Below are 15,985 nucleotides of genomic sequence, written 5' to 3'. Positions count from 1 at the left end.
GCTCCGACTTGTGAATGTGATTATTTGTGACGACTCCAAGCGTGACCAATGAAGATGTGGCTCTGCGTGTGCATCACATCAGGTACCGAGTGGGACTCTGGGCTCAGTAATCTGGGGCGTTGATGACAGGGGCGTGGGGTGGCAGGGTGAGGGGTCTCCGGGCCGTAATTGAAGTTCTCCCCTTCTTAAGGTAAGAAGGATGGTAGGTAATCTGACATCTTTCTAGGTGAAGTGATCCTTCTGGCCACTTCATGAGGATGACAGATACTTGCCTGGATATTGAGGGGGTGATGGGGATATCTCCCGTTCCTGCTCTGGGTGAGGATGTGAGGAGTGGCCCAGCATGGTTCTGAAGAACATGAGAAGTCCTGGGAACAAAAATCTGGAAGCACACAATAAGGTCCTGGTCCGTTTTGTATTAGAATGCAGTCCCTTGATTATTAGGGATTTTTCCCTATGTAACACTCATTACCAGAGTATGAATGGGCAGAATCCAAAAGGTAACTGAATGGCAGAATTGGTTTGTGCTTAAAAAAGAAAAAACTCTCCATACATTGCATAACATTTCTAATAGTAAATTTAGAACCCCTTTGTAGAGCAGCTTGCAGACAACATTTTATGGAATAGCCATTCGCTTGGCATAATGGTGCACGAATACACATTCGGAGAATGTTAAGATAACTCTCAATCGGCCTCATGAACCTAGGCAGAGAGGGGAGCATCCAGGATTTGGGCAGGTAGGCAAGTTGGGTGGGTCAAGGCCCACACCTGATCACGGGGGGGGGGGGGGGGGGGGGGGGAATGCCAGGTGGTGGGGGCATGCCAAGCATGCAAAAGGGAAGTAGCAGAAAGATGGCCTAAGCTGGCCGATCCCCCAGGTCATCTGCAGGCCTCGCTAAGCCAGGCGGTGAGGGCTCAGGCTAGAGCCCGGCTCAGGCAGGCAGGGTAGAGGCCTGGCCCCGGGGCCCTTGGAGGGCTCCACTAGGGGCTGCCAATCACTTGGGGCCTCCCTGAGCAGCTGCTGGGTCTCAAGATGTGTCTGCCAGCTAGATTCAAGCACTCCCGGAGGCGGCCAGGGAGGTGGTCCTTCCTCTCCTCCAGGTGGTCCAGACAGGCGTTGACCTGGTCCAACATGCAGTTGATGGCGGCATACACTGCCTGTCCGGCTATGTCGCCGTCCTGGTCTTCGGCACACATATCCACAACCCTGTTCCACGTGGCAGCAGACAGGGCGGCCTCGTGCACACGCAGCACTCACGTGATGTTGGAGTGAGGCCGCGAGGGGTGCTCAGTCTGCCTTTTTCTGCTGACCCTCTGTTTTGATCTCTTCTGCACACTGACACCAAAATGGTAGATTAGAAAAGCAGGTTGGATCTTAATGGACTTTACCACGTCCAACCCATGTGTCCTTGCTATGGGCCACTTAACTTTTTCTCTTTATCTTTTGCAGTTTATATCATCAACTCTCTTCTCCCATGAGGCCAGAATGTGCGTTCTTCCCTGAGAAGGCCATATTCTTTCACATTCCTGCTCCTGTGCACTTGCTCCTCCTTAATCCTTTAAACTGCCTCCTCTCTTGCCCATGTTCCGCGTCAACTCTCTTGCAACACACATTTCAGCCTGGTGCATCTTTTCTTCACAGACGGGCCTGATACGGTCAACCAAATCTTCAGCACATTTTTGCCAATTCCTCTTATCAGGGCACCACCCGCATTGTGCCTTCTGGTAAAACCAATGAGTGGACAAGGGAGTTTATGACCTTCTCATGGGGAATATCGAATATCACGGGGCTCTCCTAATGAAAGGTACTATTTCAGTGTCCCCTTATGTGCTATAGAATCTTCATATGTGTTGCGCTCTATATTGAGCTATATGATACCAGGAGAAAATGAGCAACTAAGCTGATGAATTGGAAACTGGTGGTAAAAGTTTTAAGAACAAGACATATAGATGAAGACATGCGCAAGTTAATAAGTCAACAAAGACATTAGCATAGATGAAGGTAATAATTGCGGAACAAAACAACCGGCAAACTGGCCAATACGTTGTAAGATGTGGATTAGGCTACGTGAAGGTAAGTCGAAGAAAAATCAGAGAAAGTAGATCAGTGTCGGCAGAGCTAGCATGGGAAAGTCTCCGGAAAGGACGTTGTATTTGACGAGAGACACGCACGGTGATAAGGTAACAGTCCTAGTTGTCGTTTCATGAAAGCTTAGTGCGTGTTAGTCACTGGTCTAAATGCTTTTCATGAACTCACTGAGGGTCATGGCAGCCTGAAGGCACAGTTCTTATTAGGATCCTCACTCTACTGATTAGGAAACTGAGGCACAAAACAATGAAGGATGTTCAGCTGGTAGGAGGAATAATTGTGATAGGAATGCCAAGAGCATACCTCAAGCCCATGGACTGTACACAGTAGGTAAGAAGATATGGTTTTCTTCAGACAGACCATGAATGTGGAATGAAGTATAACTGAGACAAGAATGAAAGGCAGGACTTTCCTGGTGGTCCAGTGGTTAAAACTCAGTGCTTTCGCTGCTGTGGGCCCAGCATCGGTCCCTGGTCAGAAAACTAAGAACCCATAAACTGTGCGAGACAAGAGAAAAATAAAATAAAAAGAATGAATGGTGACCACAGATCGAGGAGACACTGGTGATCGGAAAGATAGGACCTGTGTGGTAGTGGTCATTGTGTGCCAGGGATTGAAAGGGTCCAGCGTGTATCCATCTGCTGACGCCAGTCAGAGGGACAAGCCTAGTAACACATGGGCAAGACTCGGCAGATCCTGGGGCAGGATTCACATCGACGGCCCCAGTCTTGCTTGTCTTCCCTCCCCACGTGGATTAATGATCCTTTACTGGTTCCTGGACAAGGCCTGCAACAGCTCTCCTGCCCTCTGGATCTTTGTCAGAGTCTCACCTAACAAGCCCAGTTCTAGAAGAGCTCACCTGTAGGCTTTCTCGGGGCTTGCAAAGGAGCAGCTAACCTACTGGAAAAGAAACCCCTCTGGGCCAATGTCTGGCTGTTTGTTTCTGGTATCTTAGTTTCCTCACTCATAGTTTGGAACTAATTTTCATGTATTTGATTTTGCTGTTTCTTCTGAGTTCTAGTTGAGGACTATGAAGCCAAGTGTAACAGCTGCAGCAGGCTGCGATATTCCAGGTTTATTAGTCAGAGGTATTCAAGGAAACAGAACCAATAAGAGACATTTTACATCTATATCTATCTATCTATCTATCTATCTATATCTATATCTATCTGTCTATTTATCTATATGTTGGCTGTTGGTTTAGTCACTAACTCGTGTCTGACTCTTGTGACCCCACAGACTGTAGCCCGCCAGGCTCCTCTGCCTATGGGATTCTCCAGGCAAGGATACTGGAGTGGGTTGCCATTTCCTTCTCCAGGGGATCTTCCTGACCCAGGAATCAGACCTGGGTCTCCTGCATTGCAGGCAGATTCTTTACCAACTGAGCTAAAAGGGAAGCCTATATATATACATAGATACATACATATATACATATATGTATATATCTTGAGGTTTATCTTGCGTTTAGTTCCCTATTTCTGGAGGCTGAGAAATTCCACAATCTCCTGCCTACAAGGTATAAAGCCAGGAAAGCCAGTGGTATAATTCAGTCCAAGTCTGAAGGCCTGTGAACCAGGGGGGCTGGTGGTGTGAATCCTAGTTGAAGAGAAGGAGAAAACTAGGAGAAATGTTCTATCTCAAGCAGCGAGATAGGGAAAAAAGGGAAGAATTCTTCCTTTCTCTGCTTTGGTTCCATTTGGGCCCTCAACGGATTGGATGATGCCTACCCACATCGGGGAAGCCCTTCTATTTTGCTAAGTCACCGATTCAAATACTCATCTCATCCAGAAACACCCTCACAGATACAACCAGAAATAATGTTTAATTCGGACGCTCCATGACCAGTCAAGTTGGCACCTAAAATTAGCCGTCACAGTGGGCAGGGCAGCATCATGGACTGCTGCATAACACGGCACACCACGAAGCCTCAAGTGAGCTTTCCCATGGGAGGGACAGTGCTAGCATTAGATCATCTTTCCTAGGAGCAGTGTGCACTGTGACCATGCAGTCCAGCTAAGGGACCCCGTGGCTATGTGGTCCACACACCATGTAGAGGGTAGATGAGTTAAACACTCGAGGTAGCCAGGCCTAGGGGAACTGTGCCCTCTTGTTTGTACAATTCACAAGTTGCGAGCAGGTGCAGAAACCTCGCAGCAAGGGGCCTCCTGGAAGGAAGTGGGCTTCCAGTCTCACCTTGGATAACTGTGAAGCTTAGGGACATTTGCAGCAGAGATATGAACTCCTCATATCTTTCTTCCTCTAGCAATAGGAGGAATAACTCTTGTGGTTGGGGTGGGAACATGAATTCAGGAAAAGAGTTAGGGAAGTGATCTATGCCTGGGCCTTGTAGGAAGGACAAGATTTTCACAGATAGAAAAGCAGGAAAGGATATGAACTTCCTGAAAGGGTCGTGCCAATCCTAGCAAGCTTCTAAGAGTTAGCCTGTTGTCAGTGTTCCCTGGTCTTCCCCAAATGTCTGCAACCTGAACTCACTTGCAAAATATCCAGGTGCAAACCTTGGGTCCCTCACACCATGCACAGCCCAGTACTATCTGACCCCAGAGGTCAGAGACAAGTCCTCTGCATCTCTGCTCTGATACATCTCCATGTCCGTATCTAATATGAAGAACTCACATTTTGCCTGGAAGGAGTAAAACTTGGAAGGCTTCCTGGAGGGGAGGTAATTGATCTAGGCCCGGGTAAATTGAATGTGCATGCTTTCCAAAGTCTAAGATGACAAGAAACAAAGCACAAGGTATGTGCAAAGGCCTAAGAAGTCGAGCTAGGCCTTGAGGGATGGACACGGCTATAGAAAGACGCAGGAATACGACCAGAGATTTCCTGACGTCAGCTGGGCCTTGGGAAATGGCCAGTTTCCCGCCAGTAGACCTGCCTGAGAGGAATGGCCGTTCTCCCCGTCAATCATCGCAGGCCCACCAATGACGATGTTGGGAGGCGGGGCGTGAGAGCTGGAGGAAGCCCTAGCGCGTGCCTAAGCTCGTGCCTAAGCTCGTGCCTGTCTGCATTGTGCTTCCGTAGACCGTTTTCCTCGGTTAGGATTTAACGTGGCGGCTCCCTTTCCGGAGATCGTAAAGGTGTAAGTTTTACTAACCTTACTCGTATTTGGCTGTCTGCGGTGTGAGTTGGAGAGTCGGGTAGATGGCGTGTCCTGATGGACACTTTGACAGACGTGTCTGCGGGCTCCTGGGTGGATGGCGGAGAAGACCTCTCAGGCACTTCCGGGGGGGGTTGGTGTGGGGCATTATTGTAACGGCATGCTGAAACTTGAGGAAGATTTTCTTTGTTTAAATGTGGGTCTCGAAGCTTCCATCCCAGTTATGGTCTTAATGCTTTGTAGTGTTTGCGGCTCAAAGTGAGGGAAGGGCGGGTGCGCTCGGCTGGGTGGGTGGGGGCGCCGGACAGTCTGCCTGGTTGACTGGCGGCCGCCATGGAGCTGATTCTGCTTTCTGTTGTAGGGCGTTTGGGGTGGATATATCGCTGCCGGGGATTGGTCCAAATGTTGATCTTGGCCGTTTTTGTGACCTCTCTTAACCATTGAGGGTATTTCTGTTATTTTCCACGTGAAACGAGACAGTAAGGCTCTGAGGGATCGCGTGCGGTGTTAGGACAGCTGACGGCCCTTGGCTGCCTTGGTGTTTTGTGGATAAGGGAAAGGGGAAGTTTGCCCCAGCCAGTCATGTTACGAGCTTCCAAGTTACCTAATTTTCCTGCAACTGTGTTCGGCTGTCCATCTGTAAGCAAGTCTCCTTGTAGATCTGTATAATCACTGTTTCCTTCAGGACCTGTGATGGACAAATCTAGTACTGGCCAGCCTATGGGCCTGTAATGAGAAGAGAGTGGACCCGGAATTAGCTGTCCAGACCTGCCAGATGAGTAAGTGCTACCTTATGCTGTGTGGGGCCACAGATGCTGGGAGGAGGGTAGCATCCATCCCATCAGCTGTACCATTATTTAACATGGTGTTGAAATGTCTTCCCTGAGTCTCTAAGACAGGAACTTCCAACAATGTCAGGATCACTCCCTGAGCGCTGCTCAGACACTAGGTTTATAATCGATGCCTTTAACTAGTCAGTGGCATCTTTTTCCAGTTCACCGTGAGTGCCCTTCTTACAGACAGACTGAATTTATTAGAATGTCACATTTCCAGAAAGCCTGATCTTGCCATCCTCACATCAGAGCTCTGATCTGTCTTTTTATCCTTTTGGAAAACACTTGTAATACCAGGCAGAAGCAGGCTGGACTGGATGGGATTGTGAAAAACAAACTTCAGGAATCCAGAGGCTGTGGGAGTGCTGTTTTCTTTCAGGTAGGGGAACATGGATTTGAATGTAATATAAAGCCAGCTCTGTTTAGGAAAGGGGAGAAAGATGAGGCCTGTACACCAAGTGAGCGGCAGAGAATGATAGTCTGCCAGTCTATCCCCTCTGTAAGCGGGTGGGCCTTTACTTTGCAGGGGTTCTGGAGGTGTAGGCTAACAATTCAAGTAATATGCAGGGCAATACTTGACTAAATATTTACCCTTCCACAGTTTGTCGGGCTTTTCTTTTGCTTTGCAGATGTTGCTGAGACAATACATCGTGTTTCATTCAAAATAGATTTTAGTGTCTGAGTCTGACCCTTTCTTACTGTCATCTTTGAGCCTCAGTTTCCACATTTGCAAAATGGGAATGACACCTTGCTCTCGGGGATATCTCTTGTGTGGTTTTTGTAAAGTGCTCAGCGCGCAGGAGGTTCGGAGTACACCATAGTACACCATTTCCAGAAAGTGGGAAGAGAACATTGTGGCTTCATTTAGCTCGTCTCCCTACCTGTCCAGACCCCCATTTCAACCAAACGTTTGTTTCCTTTCACAGGGCCAGCAGATTTCCTCAGATATTACTGGGCTGCTCTTTGGAAACCAGCCTCATTAATCCTGCTATGATGCCAAGAGGTAGCCCAGCAGCTCACACCTTGCCTTGCCTTGCCCTGAGCCACTTTCTGTTCTGGCCATCTCTGACGCCTCATGCTGAAGCTGATGTGGCTCAGCACCAAGTTCAGGCACCAAGAAGGTGCTTGTTAACTGGCAGTGTGGGAAAGGTCTCCTCTCTTTCACTGTCTGTATAACGTTACTTCTTTCCTGGGCAGGGGTTAATTTGTTGAAAATGTGCGGAAGAGTTTTCACAGTTGGGGTGGGGGAAACGCGCCAAATAGAAATATGAACTCTTCTACGGTGCATTCAGAGACACTTCTAACCTCCAGTTTCATAGAAACCTCGGGCTCCTCTGTTGCTTTATTAGCACGGGTTTTATCCAGAAGGAGGCATCACAGAACCTGAATTTCATTCACCGAAGGTTAAAAGGAAATCCACATTTCTTTGTGATTGGAAACTAAAGTGTGTAGTCTTTAGAGGGCATGTTTAAGGGCTCTTTGGTTATCCCTGTAATTGGTGAAATTACCTTAAAGCTGTGAAAGAGGGGGGTGGTGATAGTTTCCTACTCAGTGAAAACCTGAAGCCTGAGATACTTAGAGAAACCTGTCCTAGGCGCATGTGCCTTCACCAAGTGACATGACGATGATCAAAACTGGCTTATTTCCTAGTCAAAACAGTTGTGAAACTTGAGGATAACCGTGAGGCCTTCTTCCCCTTCCATACACACTTGTTCCCACTGCCCATCAAAGTGAACCTGGCTGACTTCGTTGGAGGCAGGGTCAAGAACACCTAAATGGATGGTTTAATAGGTAAATCTGCTGTGTATTGGCACTTAAAAATAAGTCACAAGGTTGAGGATTCCAAAAGGTGACTCTCCAACTGGTGACAGTCTCACAGATCAGGGCTCTCATGGAAAGAGAAGGTAATCCTCTTCTGAATTTGAGGTGGAATCTGGCTTGCTGGTTCCTTCCCAGGAATTCATTCCTAGGCCAGCCATGTCACTTAGGCTCATGAGACAGCACCTCAGTGAATGTCTACTCACTCGTGGGAATGTTAATGTTCTATAAATTCTTGGTGGGAGGTATTCCTTTGGATACATACCACAAGTGGGATTGCTGGACTAGATGGTAGTTCTGTTTTTAATTTTTGAGGGACGTTCATACTGTTTTCCATAGTAGCTGTACCAATTTAATCTTGAACTAAGTGAGTTTCGTGAGCAGTGGTTAGGCCACTCTTGATTGTCGGTTCTTTTCAGGAGAAGTACTGTAGAGATTAGAGGCTCAGAGGGGAACGCACTTCCCTGATCAGGAAAGGTGGAGTGACTGACTACATAAGGACCTTGGTTGGGGTGCCTAAAGCCTAGAGGTGGGGAAGGGGCTGGGAAGAGTGACCCTCTATGGAGCTGCTCTCAGAGCACAAGGAGAAAGCTGGACAGGAGGACATAGGCCCTCAGTGTGAAAGGTGCATCGGGCTTTCTGTGGTCCAAGATGTCTGCTGCCTATTTCTCAAGCCCTGGTACTGCCTGGGATCACTGCAGCACGGGGACTGAAGGTAATAGTGCACATCGCTGAGTGTGACATGAGAGTGGATTACTTCCTGGCCAAGGGAGACTTTGATGATGAAGGCTTTACCCTATGCTACAGCCTTCCTCAGAATTTTGGACTTCGCTGTTAGAGATGTTCTTGTGTTCCTGCTTCCGTCTGTGCACTGCCTTAGGCTGTCGAAAGCGGCTCAGGAAAGGTGACCTTTCCCCTCCTATACTGTGGCCTAGGGCAGTAATCTGGGGGCGTCTCCTGGGAGGCGCCCACTGATGTTGACTGCACTTGTTTGCGTAGACCGCTCAACTCTTCTGTTGGGACTACCTGTGGCCATGAAGAGGCACGTGAAAGTGAGCTGCTGTTGCTGCTGTGTTCTCCTGATATGGCAGCCAGACACTTCTTCCTTCAACACCCACACAGCTCAGGTGCCTTGCTAAAGTCCTAAGGAAGGCGCATGTTGGCAATGGCAGCATGTGGGGCATGGGAAATGTTGAGTCTGGGGCAGAAGTTGGCCGTAGCCCGATGTCAGAATTCTGTGCCATTGTGCAGAGCGAGGGCACATTGGGATTCCCGAGGAGTCCCAAGTCTGTAGGAATGTGGTTGGAACTTTCCACGTTCGCTTTCTGCACTCTCCCACTGAGCACGCTCTGCACGTTGGTTGGAAGAAAGAGGTCCGATGGGTCTTGTCAATGAACTGTGCGTGAATCGGGGCCATTTGCTTCTTCCGGGGCATATGCCGATGAGCCTGGATGTCCAGGAACCTCCCGAGTCAGGTGCCCCAGCTGGAGGATGAAGCCCTTGTATTCCTCTTGCTGGAGAGGGCTACACCCGGAGGCTGTACTGTCTCTCCCCACTGTGTATCTGCTGGAAAGCCTTTCTAGCAGAAAGGCTGGCTACTGGTGGCTCCTCTTCCATTTGGGTCTTCCTGGTGGTGGGGGTGACATTACCTCAAGGGACCTTCCCTGCATCTCGAGGAAGAAGGTGGTGTTGGTAAACAGTGGAGAGACAGTTCTGCATTGTTTGTGGTGGTGTGCTACTGGAGTGGGGGAGGGAAAGGGGAGCTCAATTTGGGGAGGAAAAGGTCCCATGGTGTCCCCGTTTCAGGCTTTTGCTTTCTCTTGATGAGGGAAATGTGGGCCCAGCAGGGCTGTGAGCAGGAGGCTCTGAGAGTATACGGAAAGACTGACAGTGGCGAGGACAAGGGTTTTGGTGTGAAAATTGTGGTGGACATTGTGGGTTCAGGGCTCTTTCTCCTGTCTCCTGGCCCTGTTCCCTCACACTACCATTGGGTGGCCATAACTGTGGTATAGAAGATAGTAAAGCACACGGATATGTGTGAAGTGAGTGGATGTGGGCCTCTATTCAAGATGAGGCATTAATATTCGGATCAAGTCTTCACATTTCATCTTCCCAGTGAATTGTGGGCCTCTCTCCCAGGAGATCATTTTGCCACCGCTGCTCTTTCTGTGCACCATTTAATGTTGTTTATAATGTTTTATACCGTTGCACAATAACATAACCCGAGGGAGTTCTGAGAAGGAACACCTCTTGCTTCTGAGGATGCTGTAATCCTCCTGAGATGCTGCCTGCCCTCACCTTTTCATGATCTTCTCCTGCAGCTCTATTGACTCTGGTGCGTTGCTTTGATAGTCATTTCTTTCTCTGATTGTCCAGAAGGTCTAGCAGTTTCTGGTTTCAACTGCTTAAGTTGTTCCCTCTTTACCTAGTTCTCCCCCTTCGCAAGGATTTTTGCTTCCAGGTCCTTAAAGAAGCGTTCCTGGGTTGTCAAATTGGCAAGAGGCTTATTGAGCTTTCTAAAACGATTTCCACATATTGCAAAGAGACAGAGAAAGAACTGACAAGTTTTCCAAAGTAAACCTTCTAAAGCAAAGGGAGGGGAGAAAGCCTGCTCTCACTTGTCAATGGGGATAGTTAAACCTTTGTTTCTTATGTCACTTTGTATTTGCCCTCCAATATCCTAACATGAGATACCACGTTCCCCCCACCCCCCAGGTATCTGTCCCCCGCAAATTGTGATTGTGACACCCTGGCCAAACTGAGGCCACAGGGAACTTCGTTCAGTGGAACTTGTGCCAAAGGTACTGCAAGGAAAAGGAATAAGTAGGAGCCGTTGTTCACCCTCCAGCTCGCTTATAGTTTACCAATACCTGTGCCCTTATGGCGAGTTCTCTGTGGTCATTTGCAGTAGGGAATATAACCAGAGGCCTTGTTTGCAGATGGTTTCAGTTGCTATGCTGATCTCACCAGTCTTGGCAAGTGGAAGATACACTGTTCCACTCTGTCAGAAGGGAACAGAAGATTGTGTAAAATATTTTGAATCTGTAAAATTGTGTTTTTCAATAAAATGTGTATGATGGAAAAGCTCCGACTTGTGAATGTGATTATTTGTGACGACTCCAAGCGTGACCAATGAAGATGTGGCTCTGCGTGTGCATCACATCAGGTACCGAGTGGGACTCTGGGCTCAGTAATCTGGGGGCGTTGATGACAGGGGCGTGGGGTGGCAGGGTGAGGGGTCTCCGGGCCGTAATTGAAGTTCTCCCTTCTTAAGGTAAGAAGGATGGTAGGTAATCTGACATCTTTCTAGGTGAAGTGATCCTTCTGGCCACTTCATGAGGATGACAGATACTTGCCTGGATATTGAGGGGTGATGGGGATATCTCCCGTTCCTGCTCTGGGTGAGGATGTGAGGAGTGGCCCAGCATGGTTCTGAAGAACATGAGAAGTCCTGGGAACAAAAATCTGGAAGCACACAATAAGCTCCTGGTCCGTTTTGTATTAGAATGCAGTCCCTTGATTATTAGGGATTTTTCCCTATGTAACACTCATTACCAGAGTATGAATGGGCAGAATCCAAAAGGTAACTGAATGGCAGAATTGGTTTGTGCTTAAAAAAGAAAAAACTCTCCATACATTGCATAACATTTCTAATAGTAAATTTAGAACCCCTTTGTAGAGCAGCTTGCAGACAACATTTTATGGAATAGCCATTCGCTTGGCATAATGGTGCACGAATACACATTCGGAGAATGTTAAGATAACTCTCAATCGGCCTCATGAACCTAGGCAGAGAGGGGAGCATCCAGGATTTGGGCAGGTAGGCAAGTTGGGTGGGTCAAGGCCCACACCTGATCACGGGGCGGGGCGGGGCGGGGGGGGGGAATGCCAGGTGGTGGGGGCATGCCAAGCATGCAAAAGGGAAGTAGCAGAAAGATGGCCTAAGCTGGCCGATCCCCCAGGTCATCTGCAGGCCTCGCTAAGCCAGGCGGTGAGGGCTCAGGCTAGAGCCCGGCTCAGGCAGGCAGGGTAGAGGCCTGGCCCCGGGGCCCTTGGAGGGCTCCACTAGGGGCTGCCAATCACTTGGGGCCTCCCTGAGCAGCTGCTGGGTCTCAAGATGTGTCTGCCAGCTAGATTCAAGCACTCCCGGAGGCGGCCAGGGAGGTGGTCCTTCCTCTCCTCCAGGTGGTCCAGACAGGCGTTGACCTGGTCCAACATGCAGTTGATGGCGGCATACACTGCCTGTCCGGCTATGTCGCCGTCCTGGTCTTCGGCACACATATCCACAACCCTGTTCCACGTGGCAGCAGACAGGGCGGCCTCGTGCACACGCAGCACTCACGTGATGTTGGAGTGAGGCCGCGAGGGGTGCTCAGTCTGCCTTTTCTGCTGACCCTCTGTTTTGATCTCTTCTGCACACTGACACCAAAATGGTAGATTAGAAAAGCAGATTGGATCTTAATGGACTTTACCACGTCCAACCCATGTGTCCTTGCTATGGGCCACTTAACTTTTTCTCTTTATCTTTTGCAGTTTATATCATCAACTCTCTTCTCCCATGAGGCCAGAATGTGCGTTCTTCCTGAGAAGGCCATATTCTTTCACATTCCTGCTCCTGTGCACTTGCTCCTCCTTAATCCTTTAAACTGCCTCCTCTCTTGCCCATGTTCACGTCAACTCTCTTGCAACACACATTTCAGCCTGGTGCATCTTTTCTTCACAGACGGGCCTGATACGGTCAACCAAATCTTCAGCACATTTTTGCCAATTCCTCTTATCAGGGCACCACCCGCATTGTGCCTTCTGGTAAAACCAATGAGTGGACAAGGGAGTTTATGACCTTCTCATGGGGAATATCGAATATCACGGGGGCTCTCCTAATGAAAGGTACTATTTCAGTGTCCCCTTATGTGCTATAGAATCTTCATATGTGTTGCGCTCTATATTGAGCTATATGATACCAGGAGAAAATGAGCAACTAAGCTGATGAATTGGAAACTGGTGGTAAAAGTTTTAAGAACAAGACATATAGATGAAGACATGCGCAAGTTAATAAGTCAACAAAGACATTAGCATAGATGAAGGTAATAATTGCGGAACAAAACAACCGGCAAACTGGCCAATACGTTGTAAGATGTGGATTAGGCTACGTGAAGGTAAGTCGAAGAAAAATCAGAGAAAGTAGATCAGTGTCGGCAGAGCTAGCATGGGAAAGTCTCCGGAAAGGACGTTGTATTTGACGAGAGACACGCACGGTGATAAGGTAACAGTCCTAGTTGTCGTTTCATGAAAGCTTAGTGCGTGTTAGTCACTGGTCTAAATGCTTTTCATGAACTCACTGAGGGTCATGGCAGCCTGAAGGCACAGTTCTTATTAGGATCCTCACTCTACTGATTAGGAAACTGAGGCACAAAACAATGAAGGATGTTCAGCTGGTAGGAGGAATAATTGTGATAGGAATGCCAAGAGCATACCTCAAGCCCATGGACTGTACACAGTAGGTAAGAAGATATGGTTTTCTTCAGACAGACCATGAATGTGGAATGAAGTATAACTGAGACAAGAATGAAAGGCAGGACTTTCCTGGTGGTCCAGTGGTTAAAACTCAGTGCTTTCGCTGCTGTGGGCCCAGCATCGGTCCCTGGTCAGAAAACTAAGAACCCATAAACTGTGCGAGACAAGAGAAAAATAAAATAAAAAGAATGAATGGTGACCACAGATCGAGGAGACACTGGTGATCGGAAAGATAGGACCTGTGTGGTAGTGGTCATTGTGTGCCAGGGATTGAAAGGGTCCAGCGTGTATCCATCTGCTGACGCCAGTCAGAGGGACAAGCCTAGTAACACATGGGCAAGACTCGGCAGATCCTGGGGCAGGATTCACATCAACGGCCCCAGTCTTGCTTGTCTTCCCTCCCCACGTGGATTAATCATCCTTTACTGGTTCCTGGACAAGGCCTGCAACAGCTCTCCTGCCCTCTGGATCTTTGTCAGAGTCTCACCTAACAAGCCCAGTTCTAGAAGAGCTCACCTGTAGGCTTTCTCGGGGCTTGCAAAGGAGCAGCTAACCTACTGGAAAAGAAACCCCTCTGGGCCAATGTCTGGCTGTTTGTTTCTGGTATCTTAGTTTCCTCACTCATAGTTTGGAACTAATTTTCATGTATTTGATTTTGCTGTTTCTTCTGAGTTCTAGTTGAGGACTATGAAGCCAAGTGTAACAGCTGCAGCAGGCTGCGATATTCCAGGTTTATTAGTCAGAGGTATTCAAGGAAACAGAACCAATAAGAGACATTTTACATCTATATCTATCTATCTATCTATCTATATCTATATCTATCTGTCTATTTATCTATATGTTGGCTGTTGGTTTAGTCACTAACTCGTGTCTGACTCTTGTGACCCCACAGACTGTAGCCCGCCAGGCTCCTCTGCCTATGGGATTCTCCAGGCAAGGATACTGGAGTGGGTTGCCATTTCCTTCTCCAGGGGATCTTCCTGACCCAGGAATCAGACCTGGGTCTCCTGCATTGCAGGCAGATTCTTTACCAACTGAGCTAAAAGGGAAGCCTATATATATACATAGATACATACATATATACATATATGTATATATCTTGAGGTTTATCTTGCGTTTAGTTCCCTATTTCTGGAGGCTGAGAAATTCCACAATCTCCTGCCTACAAGGTATAAAGCCAGGAAAGCCAGTGGTATAATTCAGTCCAAGTCTGAAGGCCTGTGAACCAGGGGGGCTGGTGGTGTGAATCCTAGTTGAAGAGAAGGAGAAAACTAGGAGAAATGTTCTATCTCAAGCAGCGAGATAGGGAAAAAGGGAAGAATTCTTCCTTTCTCTGCTTTGGTTCCATTTGGGCCCTCAACGGATTGGATGATGCCTACCCACATCGGGGAAGCCCTTCTATTTTGCTAAGTCACCGATTCAAATACTCATCTCATCCAGAAACACCCTCACAGATACAACCAGAAATAATGTTTAATTCGGACGCTCCATGACCAGTCAAGTTGGCACCTAAAATTAGCCGTCACAGTGGGCAGGGCAGCATCATGGACTGCTGCATAACACGGCACACCACGAAGCCTCAAGTGAGCTTTCCCATGGGAGGGACAGTGCTAGCATTAGATCATCTTTCCTAGGAGCAGTGTGCACTGTGACCATGCAGTCCAGCTAAGGGACCCCGTGGCTATGTGGTCCACACACCATGTAGAGGGTAGATGAGTTAAACACTCGAGGTAGCCAGGCCTAGGGGAACTGTGCCCTCTTGTTTGTACAATTCACAAGTTGCGAGCAGGTGCAGAAACCTCGCAGCAAGGGGCCTCCTGGAAGGAAGTGGGCTTCCAGTCTCACCTTGGATAACTGTGAAGCTTAGGGACATTTGCAGCAGAGATATGAACTCCTCATATCTTTCTTCCTCTAGCAATAGGAGGAATAACTCTTGTGGTTGGGGTGGGAACATGAATTCAGGAAAAGAGTTAGGGAAGTGATCTATGCCTGGGCCTTGTAGGAAGGACAAGATTTTCACAGATAGAAAAGCAGGAAAGGATATGAACTTCCTGAAAAGGGTCGTGCCAATCCTAGCAAGCTTCTAAGAGTTAGCCTGTTGTCAGTGTTCCCTGGTCTTCCCCAAATGTCTGCAACCTGAACTCACTTGCAAAATATCCAGGTGCAAACCTTGGGTCCCTCACACCATGCACAGCCCAGTACTATCTGACCCCAGAGGTCAGAGACAAGTCCTCTGCATCTCTGCTCTGATACATCTCCATGTCCGTATCTAATATGAAGAACTCACATTTTGCCTGGAAGGAGTAAAACTTGGAAGGCTTCCTGGAGGGGAGGTAATTGATCTAGGCCCGGGTAAATTGAATGTGCATGCTTTCCAAAGTCTAAGATGACAAGAAACAAAGCACAAGGTATGTGCAAAGGCCTAAGAAGTCGAGCTAGGCCTTGAGGGATGGACACGGCTATAGAAAGACGCAGGAATACGACCAGAGATTTCCTGACGTCAGCTGGGCCTTGGGAAATGGCCAGTTTCCCGCCAGTAGACCTGCCTGAGAGGAATGGCCGTTCTCCCGTCAATCATCGCAGGCCCACCAATGACGATGTTGGGAGGCGGGGCGT

At 48.3% G+C, this 15,985-nt stretch overlaps 1 long non-coding RNA gene across 2 annotated transcripts; it reads left to right on the top strand.

Moving 5' to 3' along the window:
- The first annotated feature begins 5,053 nt into the window (after window positions 1-5,053).
- LOC114111524 (uncharacterized) lies at window positions 5,054-10,941 on the top strand. Of its 2 annotated transcripts, XR_003587517.3 has the most exons (4): window positions 5,054-5,186; window positions 5,890-5,983; window positions 6,335-6,416; window positions 6,964-10,941. It is a non-coding gene; the product is annotated as an uncharacterized LOC114111524 (long non-coding RNA). The 2 variants fall into 2 exon arrangements; XR_006058338.2 differs by having other exon boundaries at window positions 5,090-5,983; window positions 6,964-7,792.
- Window positions 10,942-15,985: the final 5,044 nt, after the last annotated feature.

The sequence above is a fragment of the Ovis aries genome, chromosome X (assembly GCF_016772045.2).
Source record: "Ovis aries strain OAR_USU_Benz2616 breed Rambouillet chromosome X, ARS-UI_Ramb_v3.0, whole genome shotgun sequence".
Taxonomy (NCBI): Eukaryota; Metazoa; Chordata; class Mammalia; order Artiodactyla; family Bovidae; genus Ovis; species Ovis aries.
The sequence above is the reverse complement of the archived record's forward strand: the minus strand, read 5'-3'. Positions and strand labels throughout refer to the sequence as shown.